This window comes from Ictidomys tridecemlineatus, chromosome 10, assembly GCF_052094955.1.
Source record: "Ictidomys tridecemlineatus isolate mIctTri1 chromosome 10, mIctTri1.hap1, whole genome shotgun sequence".
Lineage (NCBI taxonomy): Eukaryota > Metazoa > Chordata > Mammalia > Rodentia > Sciuridae > Ictidomys > Ictidomys tridecemlineatus.
The window spans coordinates 61401436-61428397 of NC_135486.1; the positions used below are offsets into that span (position 1 = coordinate 61401436).

Below are 26962 nucleotides of genomic sequence, written 5' to 3' on the forward strand. Positions count from 1 at the left end.
TTTTAATATTCCACAAGAAACAGGAATCCAGTATCTAAGTAGAGAATAAATCAGCTAGTTAGTCAATAAACGTTAGCCCAACATTATACACGGTGTCCTGGTGATTTTCCTCCCATCCTTGGCTATACTAAAAGATAGTCTCAGTCCGTTGCCTGACCATGGCCTTAACAGTGACCCATCGACTGACGTCAACAAAGCATTTGAAAAGTAAAACTGGAAAATGTGTCCTGTCACCGCCCTAAAATACAGAGCTCTTCCCTTTCCTCCAGAGAGCCTGTCTCTCTCAAGTTGTGCTATTTTTACCGTTGTTATTTAATGTTATTCTGAGTAATACAAGGTGAGTATCAGCACGAGCTTTTCCATTCCCCTTTACCCGTGGGTTTTCCATTCCTGAGCTTTTCCATTCCCGTTTACTGTGGGTGCTGTTTAACTGCAGGGTAGGAGCCACTCATTCCGGCAGAGTCTCCAGACCCTGGTGTTCACATGGCACAGCTTCTTCTGAGGGTGGGAGTGCCGGAGGCTAGGCAAGCTCGGCCTTTGGCTTCTGCCTCAGCATTCTGTACCAACATCATGGCCGGCTGATGAGCAAACATGGCTAGAAAGGAACAAGACCCTCCCTTTCCCACCATGTCGTGTTCAGCCCCAGCAGTCAGCCAACACAAGGACATCGTTATACAGCAGGAAAGCCTGTGAGAGGCCGCCTGGGTCAGGTGTGCCTCCTCTCCATGTCCACTGCAGCTTGTGGACAGCCAGCCTGTGGGAGCCCTTCTTACTGAGGTGTGGACAGGTGTGCTTACCTTGTCCTACTCTGCGTCTCCTGACTGCTGTGTGTCCCCATCACCTGAATTCCATGCCAGGAACACAGGGTGCTGTGTGGCGGGGGATGCGGGTAGACCGGGACACCCTCTGCTCTATGATCTCATCCACGTCACACAAACACCCACTGAGAAGCAAAATCAGTGGGTTTCCAGGTGCAGCCTGAGAACAGGGCTTAAACCAAGCCTGGGCCCTCGTGAGCATGCACGGGGCAGCCTCACAGCCGCAGGCCTGTGAAGCTGCCCCGAGGTTCAGGCAAGGATGCTGGCAGGGCTGTCTTGCTTACGTCTGTACTGGGACTAGAAGCAGATTCACTGTGAAGGTACTAAGTGTCACAGACTTTACCTGCCCAGGAGCTCACCTGTTGGGAGCTGATGGGAGCCATTGAATGTTTGACGGGAAGGAAAGGACAGGTTGCTACTGAGAAGTGTTGGTAACCTAAAGAGATCTTGGAAGAAAGAGACCTGGATTCTATCCTGTAGTCATTGTTATGAATTCTTTCTGCATTCTGAAGAAGTCACTGTGTATCTAATTTTGTAACTGTTTTCTTAAAGAGACATTCCAAATGATATTAGCACCAGGCCCAAGGACACCTAGATCTGTCACCATGATGGGTATAGCTAATGTGTTCTCACCTTACTAATCAAGGTACCCAAACCACATTGAGCCAGAGCTTCATGAGCATCACACCTTCCACCTTTGCCCTCGGAAGAAGAGTCCCCGCCCTCCACCACTGCACTCCCACTGGGAGCCACGTTTGCTTGTGAATCAGGAGGGCAGGTTTCCCTAGGGCTGTGCTGTGCTGCTGGACCCCTGTCTTGGGTGCCCCACCTTTCATGGGCTCGGGTGAGGAGGCTAATAATAATAATAATAATAATACACATAACAGGTACTATGTCAAAGAAGGTTTCTTATGACTAATGGCTTTCTTTTCAACATGAGTAGCATTATTACAGAAATAAAATATTTCCAGACTGTGGCCAAGAAGCTTCTGTTGGTATCTGGAATTTCCACGTTCTGGAACTACAGGCCAAAGAAGACACACAGCAGCCTTGAATCAGCTTCAAATCAGAAACATCAGCACAACCCCAGCCCTGATGAAGGATGGTGCCCTGGCGTGTCCTCGCGTCCCCAGCACACAGCAGCTGGCACAGATGGCAGAGTCTGCAACCCAGAAACTAACTAAGAGCAGACGTGGGAGGCTCCCGGCCCTTTCAGTGGGGTCCACCAGCTTTGGGGACTGGCCACCTCTTCATGTGGCTGTGGGAAAGTCCCGATGGCAAGAGTTTCTATAACCGTGGTTTGGTTTCAACCGTTTTTTGTTTTCTATTTTTCCCTTTCTCTCTGATTGCTCCTTTTCTCAAGCAATCTGTTCTTGTCTTATGGGCACAATATCTTTTCTTATTTCTCGGAGCATTCGTTGTAATTTGTTTTGTTGTTTTTTCCTTTGCCTGTGCTGTCTCTGTTTTTTTTTTTTTTCTGAGATACTTTTTCTATGATGCTATGTTAGATTTTTTCCTTTTTCGTTAAGACTTTCTTCAAATGCCTTTAAAAGTCCACTCCTCTGTAAGACTGAGACACTGAGAAGCTGCTGGAGGCCCTGTGTGTTTGGTGGGCCATCTCTACGGGTGGGCTTCTACTTGGGATCAGCTGGGGTGACAGGGCAGGGAGCTCAGCTTTTCTTTGGGGGGGCTGTTAAATGGCAATAGATCATTTCTTTGTCCCCAGCAGAGCCTACTCTCTTTTTTTTAGGGAAGAATTCATGTGTCCTTCCTGAGAGGGTACTTCTGCCCTGAGAATCTTCAGAAAGCTAGCTGTCAAGAGGTAGGGGACCATGAAGGGTCAAGAGTGGCAAGGACAGCCTGTCACTGGCCTCTTGCCCCTGCTGAGGTACCTGCTCTGACGAGTCTGGACATGCTGTGGCCACATTGGACATCTTCCCCCAAAAGTCTGAGGTGCAATTCACTCCATCTTCCATCATTCATCCTCCTTTCTGATTCCAAACATAAGTCCACCCTTCCATCTGCAGTCCTTGCTCTTCTGTTCATTTTGAGAATAACTTTGAGATCTTTTATTCACTTCCTTTATCAGGGTTTTGGCACAGCAAGGATAAACATCTTCGGTTCATTGGCCACTTATTGAACCAGAAGTCAATTTTCAACTTTCCATGTATTCTCTGAGATTTCTATACAATGATGTATGTCAAATAACCTGCTAGGAGAAACCTGTCGATGAGTGCCAGAAAAAACACGGACTCATTGCTCTAGGTATGTGTGCGTGCTTGGGTGATACTCACATGCACGGGGCTCCCCCCTTAGACACAGCCTTCCCCGATTCTTCCCTCTTCTCCAGCTGCAAACAGAGCCCATATAGGGCAGTGATGTGCACAGACCAGCTGTTAGAGGGGCTGTGTTTGTGTGAATGCACACACGTGTCTTTCTGGTTCTGTTTGCTTGGGACTGTGGGTTGAAGAGGTAAGACTTCTTTTATTTTTTAGCAATCTCTCTACAGTGGTGGACAAGATGGCAGATTCCCTAGATTCCCTTTCATTGCTTAAGATAAGAGTTTCCCATAAGGGCAAGGAAGAGGCTACTGAAGCCAAAGCACATTGCGTTGTCAGAGATGAAGGACTGACCTGCCTTTGGGTTTGCCTACAATGTTGTGTTTGAGCTCTGGGCACGTGGTCCAGATTCTCTTTAGTAGGAATTGAAAGAAACCTTGCTGTTTTAATTCTTAAAGCTTAGATAAAAATTGAAGGAGAAATAAGAAACCAGAGGGTAAATGGAAGTAACTCTCAGGAGGCTTGCAGAGCCTAGCAGCCAAGTATTGATTTCAGTACCTGGTCCACAAATGAGGGTATTGATCCTGTCCTTTGTGTTGGAGGTGCCACATTCATTTTCCACTCAATTGAGGACAACAGTTTAGGAGTGGGAGGTCTGATTAAGGGAGCTGGGACGGCCAATGTCTTACTTTTAAGACCTCACAGTGTGCTCTGACTTTTGAGGAATCTCCTTATTCTCTAGGCTCAGAAGGAAAAGGAAACCTCATTGCTTCTTCCCACAGTTGAATGTGCTGCGTTGCCAGCAGCCGAGATGGCTTGTGTTGGGAGGACCCAGGTGATGACAGGCCCCGGAGCATTGTGTTGGATGTCCCTGGTTGGCCCCTCAGGGTGCATGGAGTCTGTTGTGGGGATAAAGAGCTTCTGGAAAGAGCTTCTGCAGTGCATGCTGGATGTTGGATGGATAGACACATCTCAACGCCCAGGGTGAGAAGGACCTGTGAGATGCAGACATGCATGTTTGTGTGACTTATTGCTCTGCTGTGGGTTTTTTTTTGTTTTGTTTTGTTTTTTTAGGTTCCAAAAGCAACCCTTGAAGGTTACTAGACATTGCATTTTAGAGCTTAGGGTCACCCATGAAATTGTGGCCTTATTTGGCATCAGGCGCTGCCACTGCAGAGGGAGGAGGCACAGGAGGCAAGTTAAAGAATTCCGTTCTAAGAAGGGCTCCCGCTGTCAGGGACCAGCTTCCTTCTGGGACTCTGCACAGGATTGGCCTGTCTTCCTAGAGCTCGTCAATGCCAGGTGTAGGAATAGGTGAGGGGAGGTTGAGGGAAGGACTCTCTTTTTTTAGAACAGCTCTGCGGTTAGGAGTTAGTTTGGTAGCCCTGGCCCTGGGCTGACGTCTGGACACGTGGCTGCTGCTCCCAGCTCTGTAGCTGAATATCACAAGCAGTTCTCCCCACACCAGGCTCCTCCCCGCTCACAGGCCCTGGGTGAGAGTGGTGGCACAGGGGAGGGCCCCCCTCCACTTCCTCCTCTCTGCACCTGGGTGGCCATCAGTATGTGCTTGGCAAGGCAGTGCTAGCCAGGGGAGGCCACACAGCAAGTGACTGCATCTGCTCCAGGAAGCTTTTCCAGCACATGCCAGGTGGCTTTCTCTTGGTCACTGTGTGGTGCCAGGATGCCAACCCCGAGGTGGCAACTTACTCCCTTCCCCAGAGCAGATGAGCAGCAGATGGCCGTGCGCTTCTCAAGGACAGAACCGGCAGCTTTTCCCCAGCCAGTTTTCAAAATGAACCTGGATGAAAAAGGCTTTTCAGATGAAGCAGGAAAGATGGAGTTTTCTATGCGCAGGCAGGGTGCCCCCGTGGCAGAGGGGAGCAGGAGTGCGTGGAGCTGAGTACTGACAGGATGGCCATGCTAGGAGACCCCAGCAGGTCCTGATGTGCCCGCGTGTCAGGGGGCAGGGGCAAAAGAGGCACCAATTTCCATGGCTCCAAGTGTCTCATTCACACACACACAGCAAAACAAGAACACTATTAAATGGAATACTGCTTCAGCCTCTGAAGCACAGTGTTAAGACACATTGTTAAAAATGGTGGCAAAGAGGGCTGGGGATATAGCTCAGTTGGTAGAGTGGTTGCCTTGCACGCACAAGGCCCTGTGGGGAGGGAACATAGGGATCCCAGGTGTCTGGATGGCATGTTCAGGACTTGGCACTGAGGGCAGGGAGATGTCCCCGATACCACAGTCACCCCACAGCCCAGGCACTGCAGCAAGCCAAGCCTGGGGTGGAAACATCTCCTGAGACTCCTTTTTAAACAGGGGCACACCTAATGGAACAGGTGCCTCTCGATCAAACAGAGTCAAAGTTTGGCCTCATTGGAAATTCATTTCAATCCAAGCACTCGGAAGCCTTGCTCTCAGTCTCACTTCCTGGGTGGTAGGTGTGAGATATCTTTGACTTCTCTTCTCACCAGGGAGAAACAGTTCTCAACATGGAGCCCAAAATAAACGGCAGCGCTTTTCCATCCAAGCGAACATGCTTCACCACCGTCTTTAGTTACAGCTCATTCTTGCTTAGGGAGAGGCATGTTTCTGATTTCCTTTCCCCCTTTTATGAGGAAGGTACTTGGGTAATTCTGTGTCTGCAACTCCTACCCATGCTTTTCCTGTTCTCTAAATGCCTTAGGTAAGATCTTGTCATATGCTGTGTGCAAAATGTGTATTCTGGCTTCCTGTTGCTTATTTCATCTTATATCCTTGAGAATATAACCTGCACCAAACTCGGGGAGAATTAATTTTGTCCATTCATCATTCTCAAAGATGAACTCATCACTGGTCCCTGACTTTACCCATTCTCAACATCATAATACAGATCATAAAACCTGGGCGGGGTCCACAGGTCAGTGCCTCTCAGTAAGGATCATTAGAGAGGGAACCTGCTCCTGCCATGAAAACATCATGGTCAGAGGGTACCCTTACAACCCTTCCACCCTGCTGGGCATAGTGGCGCTTGCCTGCCAATCCAGCATCTCAGGAGGCTGAGGCAGGAGGATCACAAGTTCAAAGCCAGCCTCAGCAACTTAGTGAGGCCCTAAGCAACTTAGCAAGACTCTGTCTCAAAATAAAAAATACAAAGGACTGGAAATGCGGCTCAGTGGTAAAATGTCCCGGGGTTCTATCCTCAGCACCCCCTCCCCCCAAAAAAAGCACCTCCCCATTTGACAGGAGCTAAATGAAGCACTCCCAGGGCCAAAGCTAGAACAATTCGCACAACAAAAGTGTTAAAAGGAGCATTGTGTTATAACCCAAATATAAAATAAAATCCCTGAATCCACACTGATATGAGAAAGTGGCGTCCCTAATGGGGAGAACGGGAAAGTCTGGCAGAAGACTTTCCAGGGCTTTGGTGAGATGTCCCCTCAGGAGGAAGTGCAAGGCTTCTGCTCCTGGAGTGGCTGTGCAGAGGGCTCCTTTCCCAGGACTGCAGGATGGAAGGGGGTGAGGGCAGCATTAGCATGGAGAAGCCTGTGATCCTCAGCCTCCAGGGAGTGGCAACAGAGGCTGGCGAGTCAGGTAGAGAGTGGGCACCTTTGACAGAGGACGAGAGGGCTCTTTCCCCCACCACCTTCCTCCAGGACCTACAACCCCAGAATGCTCATTATGAAAGCATCAGATGAATTCCAAATGGGCGCCATTCTGATTGTGCCCCAAACTGTCCAGCTTGTCAAAAGCAAGGAAGTCTGAGTAGCTGTTGCCACTCAGGGGAGCCCAGGGAGGCATGGTGGCCATGTCATGTGGGGTCCCCTTGGGACCCTGGAGCAGAAAAACTACTTAATGGGTAAAGCATAGACTTTACTTCCTAATCGTGTGACAGTATTGTAGGATTTAAGTGTCGAACCTACTGACATCACACACACAGACTGAAGCTTACAGGACAGACACATGCTTCAGACCCTCCTCCCTCCGCAGCTATTGACAGTCTGAAGGAAAGACAGGAGAAGAGAGGCAGTGATACCAGGTCTATGGAGCGAGCACTGGGCAGCTGTGAGCAGGGCTCTTTCTGCACTGAGTACCATTTCCTGAGAATTCAGTCATCTGAATTGCAACAGCTAATAACTCGCACACATCATGTCATGGCCGACTGCCAGCAAAGCAGGAGGTGAGGGCGTCCACTAGTTGGCCACCACCTAGAGTGAGCTGCCTTAACAAAGAAGGAGGTTTTGAACTCTCTACTGGTAGAGAAGGCTGAAGATCTACGGCTGGATGGCTTGGATGGAAAGCTCTTTCTGGATAGATTTGTGTTCCCCAGACTAGGGAGCTGCAGCATTGTGACCCATCCTTGAGGCACTGAGCAGCGGACATACCTGAACAGCAGAGGAAACAATATCCCTTCGGATGTCTGTCAGGCAGAAGCCTCATAAATGCCAGCAGATGCCCCCAAACAGTATTTCAGCCCTGACCACTCAGTCCTCACAGGCAGAGAACAAAGTCAGCCACTTTTGTAATTCAGACTTAGCCCCAATCCCTGTTTGATTGGTAAGTATGCTTGAGATGTGGGCCCCGGTGTCCAGCCTACGGATGCTGTGTGGACAGGGTGGACATTTCTCTGTGAGTTGGTGTGAATGACATACCAGCTTTTTCTCACTTTCACTTGAAGTAGTTTCCATTAAAAACTATTTTTTAAAAATCATTGATAGATTTCCTTCAATCATTAGTCCTGTTGCTGGTGGATAGTGCTGTGCTTAGTCCTGGGGAAAGTCTCCTGCCCAGTAGTGTTCTTGCCAGAGGTTTTTTTGCTGGCTGTCCTCAGCCAGACCCAAACCAGCCATGAGTCTTGGGGTCATCAAGGCCATAGGACACACCCTAAAGCCTGCCTTTGCCCTGGAGGCCATGCCCCAGGAACCCAGGACCTGGAATTCCCTTCCAGCAACCTCACTTCTGCTCGCCCGATGCAGACCCTTCCTGGGTTCTGCTGAGAGTTTGAAAGGTGGCTGAAAGGCAGCTCTTCCTGGGGACAGTGAGCTGAGTAACTGCACAAGGGTGCAGGTGCCTCTGAATCTGGACAGAATGGGGCTGGGTAGGGCTGGGACCCAGGTTTCCTCCCTCTGTCACCTTCTGGTACAAGATGCCAAGAGTTCAAAGACTTTCAAATTTGAACTTGACCTCTCAGGTCATCATGTCCAGGCAGAAATATTTTCCCAGCTGGTTTAATCCTTTATAATTTTGGAGTATTTAGGCTGTACCAACCCTTCACGTCCATTCCTGCTCCAGACCCCACTCATTTCCTGTGGTAATAACCATCCTTAATCCACATATTTTGAAAACTTAAATATTTCTTTTTGCAAGCAGCATTTAGTTCAATAAAAGTGGTGAGCATGGATCTTTAGCAACTTCTTCACTTCCTTGGGGTCAGAGGGCATGCACATGACTGTTTTTTTCTGCTGGTGACAAGGATGTCAAGTGTGGTGTAAAATCCTGTGGCTCTCCATTCTGACACAAACTCACTTCTTTTTAATTCTGTTTGTAAATTATTTCTACTTTCTTTAAATTTTTTTTTAAATTTTATGGCAGTAGAGTGTATTTTGACATATCATACATACATGGAGTGTAACTTCCCATTCTTGTGGTTGAACATGGTGTGGAGTTACCTGGTCATGTGTTCATATATTTAAAAAAATTATTTAAATCTATCTATCTATCTATCTATATCTATATCTATCTATCTATCTTTATATATATCTTTATTTAATTAATTAATTTATTTTTTATGTGGTACTGAGGATTGAACCCAGGGCCTCACACGTGCTAGGCAAGCATTCTACCAGTAAGTCACAACCCCAGCTGCTCATATGTTCATACATGAACATAGGAAAGCTATGTCCGATTCATTCTACTGTCTTTCCTATTCCCTTCCCCCAACTCTTCCCTGTCCAATTCTGTGACATTCCTCCACTCATGCCTATTGTAAATCATCATCTATGTATCAGAGAGAACATTTGGCCTTTGGTTTTAGGGTTGGCTTATTTCACTTTGCAAGATAATCTCCAGTTCCATCCATTTATCAGCAAATGCTGTAATTTCAGTCTTCTTTGTCTTTCTCCCATCCTGGAGGAATACCAGGGAAAACATTATTTTATCATGTCATAGGGAAATTGAGCCCCAAAGACGGCACCATGTGTTACTCTGACCCAAGGCTTTGTGTCCTGGCCACGAGCCAGAGCTGGGTTGAGCACAGGCCGCTCTTTCGAACCAGGATCCCTCCTGCGGGGTGTCCCAGAGCCTCCCTCTGCCTCTGCTGCTGGAGCAGCGTGCCCGTGCTTCAGGTCCAGACTTCCCAGCATCCTGGGTGCCAAGATTCCAAGTGGTTCACATTCTCTGGGCACTGGTCTTTGCCAGCCCAGATCGAGTCTCTATAATCACATTGACCAACATGTAGAAATGAACTCCATCATTTTGGCCGCACATTCTGCCCATCTGTCAATGCCATGCTGTCCCTGCTGGCAGAGCTGCCCTGGACTGAGCGCAACTCCCAGGGCCCGGGCCTCTGCGGCAGTCATTGAAGGGATTTTATGTTGAGGAACATTTGTAACATCCCCACTTGCTACTGTTGTCCATGGAGGCTTTGGCAACTGACCACAGAGAGAGTGCCACAGGAACACGACATCTGTGTAAGAATGGCAGGTGCCGTGTGTGTGTGTGTGTGTGTGTGTGTGTATACCTGTGTGTCTGTGTCTGTGTGTCTCTGTGAATGTGTGTACCTATGTGTATGCATGTGTCCATGTATTGGTGTGTCTGTATGTACCTGTGTGTGTGTGTGTGTGTCTATGCATCATATATGTGCGTGTGTCTGTGGGTACCTGTGTGTTCTTGTCTGTGTGTCTCTGTGTCTGTGAATGTGTGTGCCTATGTGTGTCTATGTGTTACATGGATGTGTACGTGTATTGGTGTGTCTGTATGTACCTGTGTGTGTGTGTGTGTGTGTCTATGCATCATATATGTGCGTGTGTCTGTGGATACCTGTGTGTTCTTGTCTGTGTGTCTCTGTGTCTGTGAATGTGTGTGCCTATGTGTGTCTATGTGTTACATGGATGTGTACGTGTATTGGTGTGTCTGTATGTACCTGTGTGTGTGTGTGCATCATGCATGTGTGTGTGTGTGTGTGTCTATGTGAGCTGCTCTCCAAAGCCTGTTAGGTCACCTGCCTTTTTGAGTCAGTTACATTATCTTTCACTCATTAACTGAGTATGTAAGAGGCTCAGTGAGTTAATGATCTAAATCCTAGACCTTCACACCTGCCATTCACACTAATTCTCAGTTATGTACTTTCTGTCAACATGGAGGTCATATGTCCCTGAAGGTGCCACTGTGAAGTCAGCCTTGAGACATGCTCTTCCCTGGCCTAGATATGCAAGGCTTGCCTCTTTACATCCCGGGGCCCCTGCCCTTCTCAGGCCCTCCCAGCCTCCTCCAGGCCACCGCAGGCTTGGCTAACCACTGAGGGCAGACCCATGCCGGAGCGGATCCCTGAAGACGTAATGTGTGGCTGTTGGTAGGTGCCTCTTGTGCCTCCAGTGCTGTCCAGGCTTGCTCTCGGCCTGGAGACCACCCAAGGTGGATGGTCGGGCCCCTCTTGGGTCTTTCCTCAGCAATCTGGCATGCACATGGCTTTCTAAACTCCTGCATCTACATACTGACTTTTGAACATCCTAGTTTCCAAAGAAATCTCCCCAGCCTCTGCTCCCAGGCCTTCAAAAAGACGCTGGTGTATTTCTACCTCAAGTCCTTGCCCCAGGCACCGATGGCTGCTGGCTCCAGGCAGGTGCTTTGAGGCACTGTCCAAAGCTCTTCAGGCCTGAGTTTGGGGTGGAGTGAACACAGGCAAGGCTCCTGCCACCCCCCGCAGGCAGCCTCAGAGTGGCCATAATGCACCTGTGGGGATGACCTGTGAACATGGCCGGCTCCGCTCCCTCCAGGACCCGGTTCCAGGTCCTGCAGCTGCTTCTGACCCAGACTGCCACTTTGGGCAAGGGGCATTCAGCAGTTCCTTGGTAGCTGTAAACTTGTGACTCTTTTCCAGAGTTCTGACAAAACTGGTTCTTTTTCTGATGGTTTTTCAATTTTTCCAGGGGAGATGAGCCTGCAGCTGTCTGCTTCACCATTTACCAGAGTGACTCCTTAATTAATTTTTGAATATGGCATGAAGAAAAGGTCAAGAGTCATTAATTTCCATATGGATGTTCAGCTGCCTGGCTCCATTTGTTGAAAAGACAAATTTAATTTTTGGCTATGGGTGGGAAAAGCAAATTTAGTTTTTTTTTTTTTAATCCACCAGTGGGGTTAGGGTGTAGCTCAGTGGTACAGTGCTTGCCTAGCATGAGGGAGGCCCTGGGTTCCGTCCCTAGCACCCCCACAAACAACCAACCAACAAACAAATAATAATCAAGCAACGTGTGCCAAGTCCCCGCATACTATGCAAGCTATGCATTCAGAGACATGGCTGGTCACTGCGGTAAACTTGGTTAATGGCCAAGGGGCCTTGCTTCTTTCTGTAGGCTGGGGAAAGACCGTCTTGGGCCTGATACATGCCATTGCCGTTGGCCTAGTTAGAACGTCCCCTCCACAAGAGAATCTGATGGCCCACACCAGAGTCCTGAAGCTCCTTTCCCCCTCTCTCCATGTGTTTTCTTTTAAGTCAGCCAACGCACAAGCCCTTGGAAAGCCTAAGAGAACCCTGAACGGGTGGGAGTCTCAAGGGCCCCCACGGCAGGGAGAAACGCGTGACTATGTCCTCAAAGACCGTGTTTCACTGACATGGGGTCCTGTGCCAGGACGTCAGCACAGCCACTGCCACGGAAACCTGCAGCAGGTGAGCGAAAGGCTGGGGAGGAGGGAGCCCAACCCCGCCATCCTCTCCATCGTCCCTAGGTGGCACCCTGTTGCCTGGGCCCCACCAGGTACAGCAGAAGCCTCCCCCTGCCCCTCCCCTCGGGGTTTTGAGCTCTGGAGCCCCTGATTGCAGCGCCTGGGTTTTCCACCTTGCTGATTTCTTGCTAGGAAGCTGTGTCTCTGCTGGAGGAGTAGCCGCAGTTTCCGTTATTGTGAAGTCTTTCTTTGGCTTTGCAATCATGGTGGTCATGGTCACAGTAAGTGAATCCAGAAAGCATTGCCTCCTCTGCGCTTTGAAAGAATTTGTATAGGACTGGCTGTTTTCTTCATGTTAGGTAGAGTGCACTGGTGGAGCTATAGAGTTCTGGAATTTCTTTTCAGAAAGGTTTGAAAATTACAAATTAGATTTTACAAATAGAGGGCTATGCAAGTTTCCTCTTGTGGAGTTGGTTTTGGAGTTTGTCTCTGTTGATGTGTTTGTCCATTTCATCTGACTCTTGGATTTACTGATGTACAGTATTCGTAAATGTTCTGCGGTTGCTTTAACATCTCTGCATATGGGTAGCTGTCCTCTCATTTAATCTTTGAAGCTGGAAAATGGATCATCTTTCTTAATCAGTCCAACAAGTTTTATTAACTGCATTTGATTTTTCAAGGAACCAGCTGTTGGTTGCATTAATTGTATTGTTTTCTGTTTTACTGATTTCTTATCTTTATTTTACATTCTTTGAGCTTCATTGGCTTCTTTTTCCCCTTACAGAGGGACTATAAATCCTTCAGCTTTGACTTTCTTTTTTAAAAAATATGATCATTTGTGCTGTGAATTTCTCTCTAAGCACTGCTTTACATTCATCCCACAGATTTTGATATTTTTATTTTCACTTAATTTAAATGAGTGTTGATTACAAATATTTAATGGTTTCCCATAAATCTTTTGTTTAGTGATTTCCAACTTAACTCCATTGTGATCAATGCATACACTTTTTCTGTTCTTGCGAAGAGGCATGGACATTTCCTCGGTCTTAATTCTCTTGAGCTATTGGGAGCTGAGCTACTTTCAGAATAGACAGAGGCACAGAGGAGGCACAGGACTGGGCCCAGGAGCACCTATTGGGTGTTCTCTGCCTGCCTCCTGCTCACTGTATGCTGTCTTCTGCTCTATTCTGCTCTGTTGCCGGGTGGCTGACCCATTTCCATTACATCGACAGGTCCTCATCTTGTCCCTTTGGCTTCTTTTTGAGTTGGGTCCACTGGAAACACCCAGCAGGGGTCAGAGAAGAGCAGTCAGGGTGGGCATTCCAAATGCTCTCTGCTGGGGAGCCCTGAGGAGCTGTGTCTCTCTGTCAAGGCCACATTGCTCACAGGTGGCTCTTTTCCCTGTTGGCTGTCCCTTCTGCCTGGGCTTGGTGTGGCAGCCCTTCCCTACTACTATGAAGCTGCCTCTATTTCAAGTCTCCTCTGATACCCGCCTTGGGTGATCCTTCATCCTTCCTCGTGGTTGATGCTGAGAGATGGCTGCCCCTTGGGTTCACCTGTTCTCAGCCTGGAGTAGGTGCTAGAAAGGGGAGAGGCTTCCTCCTGAGAGTCTTCTCAGGCTGATGGATAGTATTGATTATTACATTTTTCCTTTTATTATCACCAGTTTTTTCAAAGCCAAATGCATTCAGAGTTAACTCAGTTTTTCTTCTAAGTGAAATTTTAAGCTGCCTACATTTTTATTAAAATGCTCCTGTTTCCCTGTGGCGGGTTTGACTAGCTGAAGCCCCAATCATTTACCCTGGATTTCTGATCTCTCCTTTATTGACTCACCAATGAACTCATTTACATTTCAGAATAATGAGGTTTCAAAAGGATGGTAGGAATTGGTGGTTATCTAACCAGCACCTGCCATAATTAATTGGTTGCTTGGCACCAGAATCTCCTGCTCTGCACAGGACCCTGGTACCACAGGGGCGGCTTCATCACACACAACTTGAAGGAGGTGTAAGTGGAAACACGTTTTGCATTTCTCCTCTAATTAAAAGCATCATAAATGTTACTGAATTCCCTGATCCAAAATATTTGGCTCATTAAGAGTCTCCTCACATCAGTTAATTATGTAATTAGCTAAACTCCTTAAATTAAATTCTTTATCAGCATTATATGTTGGCAGAGATACAAAATTTTCAATCTTACCTCGCACAGAAATTCACATAGTAATGAGGAGAGCAATCACTTACAGACGATGAGGAATGAATTTCTATGGCAACTTCCACTTCAGGTTAGGGACAAGGGAGGAGACTGATCCCCAGTCACTGGGTCCTCTTGACGTTCTCCTCTTGATGTTCTCCTCTTGACTGCCCGAAGAGCTGGCAGCAGTAAAATAGAGGCAGCTACACTATTTCTCTTTTGCAGCTACGTTATTTATTTAGACATTCTCTCTCTTTAGCTTGTACTAGCACAAATTAAGTAGAAGATGCTCCCAACTCCAAATAAAAGGCCTCAGAGTAAGAGGTGGTGGTGGTTTAACAGTACTCGCTGTCTTCTTCAAGTTAAAACAGTGCTGATGTTAATTATAAGCCTAGAGCCACAGCAATGCATGCACATGTGTAGAAAGAGAAAGAGAAGAGAAATCGCCAAGTGTACAGTCATGGTCCTGTGGTCTGTTAGAGTGAAATACCACAGGCTGGGAGGCACAGGACACCAGAAGTTTATTTCTCACAGTTCTGGAAGCTGGAGGTTCAAGATCAAGGTGAGGTCAGTTTGGTGTCTGGTGAGCGCCAGCACCGATGCCACTTTCCTGTGGCACCCTCACGGGGAGGAAGAGGCCTCTTTTACAAGGGCTGATTTCAATCGTGAGGCCGTGCTCTCGTGACCTAGTCACCTCCCAAGACTCACCTCCTGAAACCTTCATTTGAGGTCTGGGATTTCAAAATGAATTTCAGGGGACACAAACCTGACCACAGCCCATACAACGGGGATGACATCTGGAATCTTTAACCACTGGTGCCTGCTGCAAGGACATTGTCAACCAGAATAGATACAGGCACAGATAGCCGCCTGCCACCCCCCCCCCGCCTCCCCCCCCCCGCCCCCCCCCCCCCCCCCCCGCAGACCAGTGCAGTATTCGTAAATGTTCTGCTGTTGCTTTAACATCTCTGCATATGGACAGGATCATGAGAGAAGCTGCAGCCATGAGAGTGAAGGTGTGCATGGGCGGCGTCAAGTTGCCACTGGTGTAATGAGAGAGGAACGCAAGCGCCTGCAGGGATGTAGGGAGAGAGGGAAAGGATGGGGAGGTGAGGGGCAGCTGGCTGGGACCTGCCTGGTGCTCTAGGACCTCCCGTCCTGCTTCACGCCCTCCTTCCATGGCTGCAGAGCAAACCAGGGACAGGGCTGTGAGGTCACCTTCTGGGTCTGCAGTCAGTGTGAACACCTCTTCCTGACTCAGGGCTTGGAAGGAAACACATTGCTCAGGGTCTGGCCTCTGGCTCCCTGGCCCACCACAGCACACCTGTCTGCTAGGTGGAGAAGTGGCTTCCTGGGGGCCTGTGTGCTCTGTCCCTGGTGGCTCCTGGTTGCTCCTCCTGCTCCCTCTACATCTTGGCTCTGCTCCTGACCTTGGCCCCAGCTCAGCTTTTCAGGATCCTCCAGGAGCAAGGTCTCAGCAGCTGTTTCTGGCTCCCTCTTCTTGTGTGGATTCCAGTTGCTCGGGAGTCCTGGACCTCGAGGTGACTCACGAAGAGCCCACGGTCCCCCCATAAGCACGGCCATCACAGATGTTTTTGCTGGATGAAAAGTTAAACTTTGTGTAACCCATTTTCCCAGGTCTTTGAGTCTTTGAGTGGAAATAGGATTGGGTCTTGCAGTTCCGGAGCCAGGAGGGCTGCCAGGCACCGCCTGTCTCAGCACCTGCTCCTCTCCGCCTGTCTCTGGGGGCATCAGTGTTCACTCATAAATCCACATGGCATCTGTTGGCTTTTCCATTCCTTTTCTGAACCCGGCTATCCTCTTTGGTCAAGCTGCCCACAGCTGGGTACAACAGTGGTAACAAACTGACCATGGCCATGCCCCTTGGACATCAAGGATGCTGCCGGGTGTGCCACCAGCCCCGTCCTCTCACTCTCACCTGGTCCAAAGCTTCCTTTGCCCTTGCTGTCTCAGGATGTTCTAGCTGCTGTTGAAGAGGCCTCAGGCCAGGTGTTTTATAAACAACAGAAATGCATCCTCATGTTGTAAAGGCTGGGAATCCAAGACCAAGGCGCTGCAGATTCTGCTTCGTAGGTGGTGCCTTCTCCCTGCGTCCTCCGGTGGTGGAAGGGGCAAACCAGCCCCCAGGGCCTCTTTGGGAGGGCTCATCCAACCCATGAGGGCTCCACCCTCAGTCTGATCTCCCCAAAGTCCCACCTCGTAGGACCTCCTAGGACTGTGTCTTGGTGTGTGTGTGCTGGGCGGGGGCGGCAGTCACCAAACGCAAGCAGACCACAGCTAAACACTTTATAAACATTTCCTCCAGTGCTGGGGCTCTGGGCTCTGGTACTCCAGTGCTTCTGGGTATTCCCTCCCAGGATGCTGCTAATGTGACTGGGCACTCAGAGTGTGTCTTATGGAGACTCCAGGGCCAAATACTTTCTGGTGTATGGGGAAAAACTCTTTCCTCCACCTTTATGTCAATCTCTGTTTTAAAACTCTCTGGACTCTAGAAATGAGGCTATCTTGAATCACATATAGCTGGAAAATCTCTGATGTGGCTTTGGAAGTTTCAGAGGCTCAGCGATCTCAGAATTGCTCTTGCTCTTATGTTCTCTTCCCTGGCCTCCCTGCCTCCCTGGCCTCCCACTTAGTCGATCTTCATCTCTGCCCATTTCAAAGCCCTGTGTTTCTCTCTCCACTGGCCTCACTCCCACTCCCTAGGAAGATATTTCCTCCTGGGGACAACGATGGTTTCTACAGACCCTGGTTCACCTCATCCCAGCTCAGCAGCTTCTTTAAATGACCATTGACAAAATTTCACCAAAGACACCGTTTGATCCACTGTGGGGCAGGTGTTCACCCCTGGGCCCATCACTGTGTCCAGGAGATGAGCCATTCAGACTACGAAATCCTCGCAAAAGTCTGTGTATGCAGACGCCGTTCTGCAAGGAAGGCAAGACACTGCTGTAGAGGAAGGGAGAGGGAGATGCTGGGCAGGAAGGAGCAGTAACTGCTCAGCTAATGACTGACAGAGCCTTCGGTGAGACACTCTAAGCTTCCCTTTGCCACCATCTCTCCCGAGAACTCAGAGTTGAATCCAGGAGGTGGGCCAAGAGGAGAACTTAGGGACAGACTGTTCTCAGAGTCTCCATGCCTGCTGTGATCAAGGCTGTGGCTCAGGACACAAGTCTCGCCAACTCTTTCTGCGTAGGTACTTCCTCAGGAGATGCTGTCCTCTATCATAGTGATCTCATGGTGGCCGTCTCAACACCAGCCGCAAACATGCCCAGCACGGCTGCATCCTGCACTGAGTGCTCCTTGGGGCTCTGGAAGATGCGTAATGTCTCCCTCTCTCTATGGTTACAGGGAGAATCACAGCAGTTGTTTTTATCAATGTCCGGGTTCCTGCAATGAGTAATCATCTGGAGCCTTTGCAAATGTTTTACGATCTTTTCAAAATGATAATGACGTAAGTAGAGAACATCTAATTAATATGTCTTATTTTTGATCTATTAAAGAAATTTACAAGTGCCTCAGAATTTGGTGTCATGTCATATATCACTAAAATGCCATGGGAAGAATCTGTCACTCTTTAAATCAAAGAAAAATAAAGATGGAAAGGACAACTCTATTCTGGGATTATTGACATATGGCCCTCACCCAAAGGAGGAGTAGAGGACATTGAAGGTTCTTTTCATCATTATTGCCAGACCTAAACTTCTCTTTTCTGATTTAAACATTTTATTTAAATTATCCTATTTTTTAAAAAATCCCAAATTACCAAAATCTCAAGCAAAACAAAACATGTGTGTCCATGAACTACAATCCTGGCTGCTTTGCGTATGAAATACCATCATGGTCTAGCTCAGTAAGAAAAGCACTGAGAGTCGGGGACTTGGTTACAAAAACCAGTCAAACGTAGTCACCGTGAACTCTTTCATTCCCACCCCAGCTTCAACTTCTACTTGGTCTCTCCATTGCGCGGTCTGTTGTCTCAACATCCCATCATCCACCCATCCAACAGCAGTTGATTCTTCTTACCTTAATGTGCCCCTGAAACCCAATTCTCTCAGCTGTCATGTCACCTCTCTCTGGAACCCCACCTTCTAGGGCCAGCTCTGCAAGCCGCACTCTGCCCTGCGGCCAGCAGGGGGTGCTGGAGGAGGCTTACGTCTCTGCCAGCTGGGGAGCCATTGCTGCTCCCTGCAGTGAATGTTTTAATGTCCTCCTGGCTAGCACGTCTCTTTACTGGTCATTTTATGATCTCTGGTAGGATAGCCTACATGGATTCTTTCTCCTAACTGCACTCTGACAATACCCTCCCGTTGTCATGGTCATAGAGAGCATTCGCCAGCCACTGGCTCACCTTTGATTTCTCTTTTCCCCTATCCCAGATCCTTGAAGATGGCCTCAGAGCGTACCGTGCATCGAGGCCTCCCTTCCTGCCCTTCCTCTGGGGAGATGTCCTCCTCAGTCTGATCACAGCTTTGCCCCAGCTGCTGCTCTGACTGTCCCTGGCCCCTCTTGAGCACATGTCAGCCGGACTGCTCTTTAGAAACTTGGCTCAGGGGATCCACTCTTGTGTTCTCAACTCCCCAGTGGGAGGGTCCCGGCCCACAGGTCTCGCCGGACACTCCTGAGCTCACCCTGGCACTGTGGTTCTCTGATATGCCTGGCCTCCCCACTTCAAGGTCTGCCCTGGCTGCTCTCTCCTCCAAGAGCGTCCATCTCCCAGATCTTTCTGTGGCTTCTTTCTTCACCAGAGCCAGGGCTTTGTGCAACACCATAGCTTCAGCACGGCTTCTCTTGGCCGGCCTGTCCAATAGCACTGCCCTCCCCACCTGCCCATGCAACCTGCCCCTGCCCCTGCCCCTCCCCACGAAACTTCCATTTGTTCATTGCTCATGGCAGGGGTATGGCCAGCACCATGCAGCAGGTATTGTCCAACACATTCTGCATGTGTTCACTGGGTTATTCTTCTTAAGAGCTCAACTAAGCAGTTTTGTGTGATACCTATTTAAGGTGAGAAAAACAGGCACAGAGGATAAGTAACTTTCACAAGGTCACACAGCTGGTAATTGGAGGAGAGAGTCTAATATGCAGAAAGGTCTGGCTAGAGCCCAGGCTATTAATGTCAATATTATTCTGCTTCACTTTGCATTAAGAATTCAACACAAATGAATGAATAAACTAATAGTTGAACATGTGGGTTCCAGAGTTAAGAAGTCCTGGATTGGATCTTGGCGCTTATGTAAGTCCATTTTTGAGTTTCAATCCTGTTTCTACTAGTCACTCACATGTATGCTATCAGCCAAGTCTGTTCTGAGTTGTCATTGCCTTATTGATAAAATAGACCTTGCAGTCACTGTGAGGATGACTCCTTCAGGTGGCTGTGAACATTAGTACTATTACCTGTGCATAAACTCTCCAAGATGACTTCCTTAAAAACTTTATATCCTGGGCCAGGGTTGTGGCTCAGTGGTAGAGCACTTGCCTAGCATGTGTGAGGCACTGGGTTCGATCCTCAGCATCACATAAAAATAAAGTAAAGGTATTGTGTCCACCTACAACTAAAAAAAAAATTAAATACTTAAACAAAAAATTTTATATCCTTAATTAAAGCCTTGTTCTTACACAGGGCTTCTGTGCAGTTTCCCTGGTGGCGTGCTGGGCAACAGGGAGAGGCAGGCATTCATGGCTTCTCCGGTTGGTGCACACTGCAGCCGCCCTGTCCATCTGTGTGGACCACAGCAGTTTCTCCTCTCCATGTCCTGCAGAACGAGGAGGAGAGACTGACCAGGTGCACTGTCCTTGGCTTGAGAAAGCATGAGCACTAGTATAGGAGCTGGACCGTGTTCCCAGCCAAGCCATGGACCCAGACCCAGTCTCGAGTTTACACAAGCAAAACGAGAATGGGAGCTGAAGGACTTTAGAGCCCCAGGTTCTGAGAGAAACTTCCAGACTAGCTCACCACTCCACGCTTTACCTTGCCTGTGGGCAGGGACTTGGCAAGGTTTTAATTTGAGAAAGAAATACCTCCTGAATTTGAGTTGGGGCTTTTCTTTGGAGTGTGGGGCACACTTTCCTGATCCTTCACATATGGATCCTGAGTGCTGCGATGTCCTTCTGTGACGTTCCTGCACCTCCATATTCCTCCAAAGGCTGTCCGTGTTCTAACAGGCAGTGAACTTGGCTGCAGATCTGGAGTGGCCCAGCTCCTGCTCAGTTCTTTCCCTGAGGCATGGGAAGCCTGCCTTTCACGATGTGCCCAAGGGGCCCCCAGAGACTGCACGCTCACCCTCTTCTCGCTCACCCTCTTTGTCCTTTGCTTTCCAGGATGAGATCCCCACCTTCCAAGGGATGTGCTAGTCCTTACTTCTACCCTCCAGCTTCTCAAGTCAGAGGGAACCTGGGTTTTAAGCCTGTCAACAGACTCAACGTCATAAAAGATGGGAAGCTACCTGGTGCCATCTCCTTTCAAGCAGCGGTTTCCCTGACTTGCTGCCCTTGCTAACTCTGAAGGTTGGTGGCTGTCTGTGTTACCAGATGGCTGGGTCCTTCCCCAGGATGGGGGTGTACTGGGCCAGCCTCAAGGAATTGCCTGCTCCGGCTTCAGCCCCTGCCCTGCAAACACAGGCAGGACTCTGGCTTCCTGGCTCTCCCTTCCTTGTCTATGAGGTGTAGGAGTGAGGCTTCCCACTTAGGGCTGTTGACAGGTACCATGACCCAGCACACTCAGATTCTCCCCAAACCAGGACTGCGCTGATCACCATCTGGGAGCCATTTCTCCAATACTGAAGCTACTCCCTTGGTGAATAGTCACTGTGATTCATTTTATATTCTCTGCGGATCATGTTGGGAAGAACTAGACACTAATGTATTTTCATCCCAAGTCACAGATCAGCATTCTGAATTCAGAAGAAATAGGCCTTATTACTTAATGAATCATGTTGGATTCTGTTTTCGATGCCCTGGGTATTGTAAAGTATAACTAGTTCAGGAAGAGGAGAGCCGAATTCATGGTTTGTCACAAGTCACTTCAAGTATTTATTATAATTCTTTATTACTGGGTTTTTTAAAAAGTTAAGAGTTGAGCCTTTTACTCCCACAATTGGTTAGGGGAGGGGGAGATAGTTACCTACCGCCTACTAGTTCCACAAATTGGTGATGCCTACAGAATCCTTATGATGTTTTGGTTGGTGTTCAAAACATTTATTTTATAAATCTGTCTTATTTAGATTAGAAAAGCTAATGCTTATGGTAATGTGCAAATGTGATTGTGTAGCAGTTCATTAGCATTCCCTACAGCATTTAGAAAAATCTCTGAGGCCAGAAAAATAAATCATGTTTTCTCTGAGGCAGATAGAAGAAGAATACTTTGTTTCAGCTAAAATTTAGAATGAAGAATTGTTTTTTTAAAAGAGAAAAGAAATCCTGATAATAAGATCTCAAACAAGTGGGGCTAACTTTTCTCATAATGGAAATCCAGATGTTGGCCACTGGGGTTGGTGCAGAGACGGGCTCCCTGATGAACCTGCTCCTCCACTACATGTTTACAAGGTGGCTGTCAAAGCCCTCAAGCTGTGTCTGCATCCACCAGGACAGAGAAAGGAGAGTGAAAGACTGGGAAGTGTGCTGGCCGAGTGGGTCCACTTTTGTCAGAGAAACAAGTGTCCCCCAAGGCAGTGCCCCACCACTCTTCCCCACCACTCAGGGAAGACTTGGTTGGCCCAGCTGGGTCATGAGGCCACAGAGTCCAAAGTGAACAGAGCAGCTGTCCAGGCCAGAGATGCACCCAAGGAGATCGAGCCTTGGTGGTGACAAAGCCTGGCAGGTATCCACCAGGGACATGTGACTGAGGGTCACGAGAGGCTTTCCAGGAAGTCTTGGAAGTCACTGTCCAGGTTTGCAGCTTCTGGCTAGTCCTCTGCCTCAGAGTGCCTGCCAAGCCAGCACCCAGCTGGAAGCACCCAGCTAGAAGCACCCAGCTCTCCCACCCCACTGCTCACTGCCTCTCTCCACCATGCAGGAGGACCCCAGGCCCCACCCAGCCCCGTACTTCAGCACAACCACCTGTTTGTTCTCCAGGGACACAGAACCTCCAGGATACCCGCAGGCCAAGGCAGCGCTCAGCAGGGGCATGAGGAAGAGGGTCTGGAGAGCGTAGCTATGGCCTGGGCTCGGGGTCTCCACTGTGTGTATTTGCACATCCTGACCCCTCTGCCTCTGGTCTTGTCGGAGAATTTATTCCTATTGAGGAGGAGCCTTTGAAGGCAAAGCCAGGAGACATGCTGGGGTGTTCTAACCCAGTGACAAAGGTGGGGGCATCGTCTGCTCTAGAATTAGGATTCAGAAATCTAGTGCCCACCTGGGAAGGCACAGGGTCAGGATTTTCTTGAAGGCAAAAAGAAAGGATATTTTTTTCCTGCTCCAAATGACTTCCATTTTGCTGATTGTTTGCTAATGGGGATGCATTAGGAAATAAGGTTCCAGAGGGAACATTCTCTAATTCCAGCCAGATGAATCTGGAGCTCCTGTATTGAAGAGACTGTCCCCAAATGACCAGGTTAAGAGGGTTCAAAGGCTGCTGCTCAGGGAAGGAGCAGCAGGTCTAATTGGCAGTCACGTGGCCTTGTGCCAGAGACAAAGAAGATGGGTGTCTGGATCCCAGCCATAAATGAGTCCCCAAGTCTGGTGTCTTCTAACGCTGTGTTTACAAGAAGCTCCCAGACACAGCAAATCAGCATGTCGGCTAACGCTGAAAGAATTGAGAGAATGATCATCCTGTGAGCTTTGATATTTGAATCAGAAGGACACATGAAAAAAGTGGTATTGTTAAAAAAAATTCTATTTCCATCCACTTAAACTTGTGCTTCCAGGTGTTTGTAAATGAAAAGGAATGAAATAGACGGTGAGCCCCCCCCACACCGCAGCATAAGCACTCACCCAGGAAGACAGGAGCAGATAGAAGATGTCCCACAGGCTCATTAGAAAAGGTGTTTACAACAAAATTTATGTTTTCCATTTAGTATTTATCAAATATGTAATATAATTATTCTATTTGGATTGATATTTAAATCTGTGTTCACCCATTTTTTAAAAAATACATGCTTATATATGTTGTAGGATAGCAAATTGCTCTGGTATTTATAATTCACTGGATATATAATATTTACAGTCCATTGCACATAATAAATATAATAAATTAATCTAAATATTTTTATTTTGGTTACAGAGGGAACATTCTCTGTAATTCCAGCCAGATGAATCTGGAGCTCCTGTATTGAAGAAACTATCCCCAAATTACCAGGTAAAGAGGATTCAAAGGCTGCTGCTGAGTGAAGTTGTGATTATAGGATTATATAAATCCAATACAACAGAATATAAATATAATAAATATACTTGTAGAAAATATTTTAAAATATTTTAAAAACTAATTTAAAATAGCTGAACTAACATTTTGCAATTATTTAAACTTAAAAAATTTTTAGATGTCAGCTTAAAAATATATTATTTTTCAAAATTCTATTTAAAAAATTTTTAATTTGTTTTAATTAGTTATACATGACAGTAGAATCACTTTGATATATCATACATTTGAATCAGATGGCATATAATTTCTCATTTTTCTGAGTGTACAGGTTGCAGAATCACATTGATCATGCAGTCACATATATATATATACACAGTAATAATAATGTCTGTTTCATTCTACTATCTTTCCTATCCCCACATCTCCTCCTCTTCCCTCCCATCACTTCCCTCTACCTAATCTAAAGTAACAGCTATTCTTCCCAGTGCCCCCAGCCTCATTGTGAATTAGCATCCGCATATTAGAGAAAACATTCAGCCTTTGGTTTTGTGGGATTGGCTTATTTCGCTTAGCTGATATTCTCCAATTCCAACCATTTACTGGAAAATGCCATAATTTTACTCTTCTTTAAAGTTGAGTAATATTCCATTGAGTATATATACCACATTTTCTTTATACATTTATCTATTGAGGGACACTTAGATCAGTTTCATAGTCTAGCTATTGTGAATTGAGCTGCTATAAACATTGATGTGGCTGCATCATTATATATGCTGATTTTGAGTCCTTTGGGTATAAAACAAGGAGTGGGATAGCTGAGTCAAATGGTGGTTCCATTTCCATTTTTCTGAGGAATCTCCATACTGCTTTCCATAGGGTTGCACCAATTTGCAGTCCCACCACAATGTATGAGTGTAACTTTTTCCCCACATCCTCACCAACATTTATTGTTGCCGGTATTCTTGATGATTGCCATTCTGACAGGGGTGAAATGAAATCTTAGAGTAGTTTTGATCTGCATTTCTCTAATTGCTAGAGATATTGAATACTTTTTCATATATTTGTTAATCATTTGTATTGCTTCTTCTGTATGTAGGCAAAAATGGTCAAGGTTATAGTGAAGGACAACTGACAGGTGAAGGGCACAGAGCTGTCATTTCATCGCAAAGTTTCCAAACATGTCTCACAAATCACAGTAAGGCATTCTTAGAACAAGCTCCTGAGCGTGAAGTGTAAGGACACTGCCCCTGGATAGAGGGGTACAGGTGACTAGCTGAGGGACTGAGCAACATGCTGTCTGGAGCACCTGCTGTGCTCCATGCAGCCCCCACCCCCAGTCCTCGGCGCTCACGAGGATGGCACCTGCCTAGGCAGAGCCAGCAGAGGGCCCATCAAGAAGATGCCACAGCTCAAGACACCTGCTCTTCCATGATGACAGGCACGAGTCCTGGGAACAGAGAGGATGGAATCATTTCCAGGGAAAGCTCCACTACCTTAGACCATCTCAGGGCCTGAACACCCCGTTATGAACACACATGGGTTTGCTTATTTTAAGTACAGATAAGAGTAGACACAGCTAGACGTGAATATTGTCCTTTTACCCATGTTCTTCAGTAGAATTTATCTCACATGTTGTAATGATAGGTAAATACAATTTTACATGCGTTTTTTTTCCATTTCAAATATCATCAAATAGCTTTCACGGCTGGGAAGCAAGTGCAGAGAAGCAGGCATCTGAGGCAGCCAGGCCCAGGGTCTGGCTTAGGTGACTGCTCCAGAAGCTCTCTGCCATCCAGCGTGTTTAGAGCTGTGCCCCCAAGGAGCCTCTCACTCACCTGAACCTTAAGTTGGAGGAGCCCGGAGGATGCGTGCGTCCCAGGAAAATGCTCTGTGGGAGCAGGAGGGCTCTGGCTCTCACAGGCAGGGGCTGCAAATGCTCCTAGGTTTTTATTTCTGTGAAATTAAGTCATGTTCACATAAAAACCCAAACAGCAATGTCTATAGTAGCTCTGTTTTCCAGAGCCCAGCTGGACGAGGGCAGGCATCCTTCCGTGTGTAGATGTGGGATCAAAGTGTGGTGCATCCTACCCAGAACGCTACTCAGAATAAATGGGAAAATATTTACACATGAAACAACCTGAGTGAATCTGCAGAGAATGATGTCAAGGGAAAGGACACTCAGCTTCCCTACTAAGTCAACATATGTTCCCCTCCTGAAGCCACAGAAAAATAAAGCTAGAGAATAAGTGGTAGATTCTGGAGGGTGAGGAGGGGTCCCCACTGAAGGCGGGTGGGTGGTTGTAAAAGGGCGACCTGGTTCCGGGGGTGGAGGGAATGTTCTCTACTTTGCATCAACGTTTACGTCCTGGTAGAGACATGGCACTAGAGTTTTGCAAGGTGTCACCTTCAGGAGAAGTTTGTGGAAGGGTATAGACGATCCCTATTATTTCTTACAACTTCTTGTGAATCTGCAGTTATTTCAGGATAAAATGTTTAATTTATACAATGAGACCATGCACCACTTGAATGGTAGTGTAAGCAAAATCCGCAGCTTGAGCCTTTGGATGCCAGCATATGTGACATACACAGCTCTCTGAAGGGACCGAGGTGCTGCATGTGTGACATGGAGAGGGCTCCCTGGTTCAGAGTAAGACACACCTGGGGCTGGGGCTGGGGCTGGGGCTCAGTGGCACCACATTTGCCTAGCATATGTGAGGCACTGGGTCCAATTCTCAGCACCACAAAAAATAAACAAAATAAAGATATTGTGTTCATACATAACTAAAAATAAAAAAAGAAAATTTGCTTCCTTCTAAGTAATCCATTTATCAGTGTCACGAATATTACTATTGTCCCCCGAATTTCCAGACCTTTTCCTAAATCTTCCACTTTACTTTTCTCAGGAAGACTTTGTGACAGAGAGGAAGTAACAAAAGTGAAGGGGAGATAAAGTGTCTCCAGATTCCTCAAATGCATGGGCAACTTTAGAATGAAGGAAATGGAGATGAGGTTGCACATGGTAAGATTTATTTTTATTTAACAGTGTTTTTTTTTTTTCAAGAAATCAGAAGTTGGGGCTGGGGATGTGGCTCAAGCGGTAGCGCACTCGCCTGGCATGCGTGCGGCCTGGGTTCGATCCTCAGCACCACATACAAACAAAGATGTTGTGTCCGCCGAAAACTAAAAAATAAATATTAAAAAAAAAAAGAAATCAGAAGTAAATACAAGAGTAGCAAATCCAAGAATTTCAGTGCAGTGAGATTTGGTGATCTCTTTCTCAAAAGAAATCACATACATTTGGGTCTTTTTCCTCCTACCTTCCCTCCTTCCTTCCTTCCCTCCGTCCTTCCTTCTCTCTTCACCCCCCAACCCCAAGGATATGTGTGGTGTGTACTGGTTATACAGGTTTATTTAATCTTAAGAACCCATCAACTTGGACATCTGTGGATTCTATTTTATGCAAATCATACTTATTTTATAAATTCAAA

At 47.4% G+C, this 26962-nt stretch overlaps 2 long non-coding RNA genes across 2 annotated transcripts in view; both read left to right on the forward strand.

Annotated features, from left to right (window-relative positions):
* The first annotated feature begins 6125 nt into the window (after positions 1-6125).
* The window catches only part of LOC144367295 (uncharacterized), a 490767-nt gene continuing 469930 nt past the window's right edge, over positions 6126-26962 (forward strand). Inside the window, exon 1 of the long non-coding RNA XR_013426619.1 lies at positions 6126-6146. This is a non-coding gene — a long non-coding RNA (uncharacterized LOC144367295). The remainder of the gene's footprint in view (positions 6147-26962) is intronic.
* LOC144367294 (uncharacterized) lies at positions 22794-26551 on the forward strand. The gene is made up of 3 exons (XR_013426618.1): positions 22794-23157; positions 23397-23471; positions 26378-26551. It is a non-coding gene; the product is annotated as an uncharacterized LOC144367294 (long non-coding RNA).